Genomic DNA, 1,406 nt, shown 5'->3' on the forward strand with positions numbered 1-1,406 from the left:
ACAGGAGGAAGAGGAAGAACCAGAGATAATCACCCGAACCCTGTCTCTGAGTGAGCTGTGAGATATGCGAAAGGATTTTGGCTGCCATCCAGGTGAGCACATTGTCACCTGGCTGCTCCAATGCTGGGATAATGGGGCCAGTAGCTTGGAATTAGAGGGTAGGGAAGCCAAGCAGCTGGGCTCCCTGTCTAGGGAAGGGAGTACTGACAAGGTGATTGGAAAGCGGACACAAGCCCTCAGCCTCTGGAGGCAACTCCTGTCAGGCCTGAAGGAGAGGTATGCCTTCAAAGAAGATGTTACATGCCACCCAGGCAAGTGGACCACCATGGAGAGAGGTATCCAGTACCTGAGGGAATTAGCTGTGCTGGAGGTGATTTATAATGATCTGGCTAATGGGCAGTCACCTCTAGACCCAGATGAAGTCCAGTGCACACAGCCCGTGTGACGGAAGTTTCTACGAAGTGGACCACCATCGTATGCCAAGTCATTGGCAGTAATGTCCTGGAAGGAAGGCAAGGGACAAACGGTGGATGAATTGGCTAGCCAACTCCAGCAATACGAAGGAAGTCTCTCTTCTTCCCTATGGGCCTGTGTCTCAGCCGTGCAGGAACTGTCCCGGGAGTTCCAGCAATTCAAAAAGGATATGTCCTACTCCCCACCTGCACAGGCCCATATCTCAGCTATTAGAAACAGGTACCTCTCTGCTCAAGAGACAGAGTACAGAAGGTTCACACCATGGGCTACCCTGTGGTTTTACCTACGTGACCACAGAGAGGACATGAGGAAGTGGGATGCAAAACCCACTTCGGCCCTAGCTGCATGGGTACATCAGTTGAGGGGGAAAACCACCACAAAAGGGGATTCTTCCTGGAAAGATGCTGCTCCAGTTTCTAGTGGGAAATTCCCCAGACAGAGTAGAAGGGCTGGTCCTACATCTGATCTCCTTGAAGGCACTTCTAAGTCATTTTTACAAGAAGTCAGTGTTTCTGATCAGGATTAGAGGGGCCCTGCCTCTAGCCAGGTGGAGGAAAGGGAGAACCAGGTTTATTGGACTGTGTGGGTCCGATGGCCTGGCACGTCAGACCCACAGGAGTATAAGGCTCTAGTCTTATCTGTGAAGCTATAGAGGGGCAGAACCCATCTGTATTTCTGGAGTGACAGGGGGATCCCAGCAGCTAACTGTACTGGAAGCTGAGGTGAGTCTAACTGGGAATGAGTGGCATAAACACCCCATTGTGACTGGCCCAGAGGCTCTGTGCATCCCTGGCATAGACTACCTCAGGGGGGGATATTTAAAGGACTCAAGAGGGTACCGGTGTGCCTTTGGTATAGCTGCCTTGGAGACGGAGGAAATGGAAGAGTTGTCCACTTTTCCTGGTCTCTTGGAGGACCCTTCTGTGTTTGGG

At 51.7% G+C, this 1,406-nt stretch overlaps 1 pseudogene; it reads left to right on the forward strand.

Moving 5' to 3' along the window:
• Positions 1–325: 325 nt before the first annotated feature.
• On the forward strand, positions 326–1,000 carry LOC147415543 (uncharacterized; annotated as a pseudogene).
• The last annotated feature ends 406 nt before the right edge of the window (positions 1,001–1,406 follow it).

This window comes from Leptosomus discolor, chromosome 5, assembly GCF_034619465.1.
Source record: "Leptosomus discolor isolate bLepDis1 chromosome 5, bLepDis1.hap2, whole genome shotgun sequence".
NCBI lineage: Eukaryota > Metazoa > Chordata > Aves > Leptosomiformes > Leptosomidae > Leptosomus > Leptosomus discolor.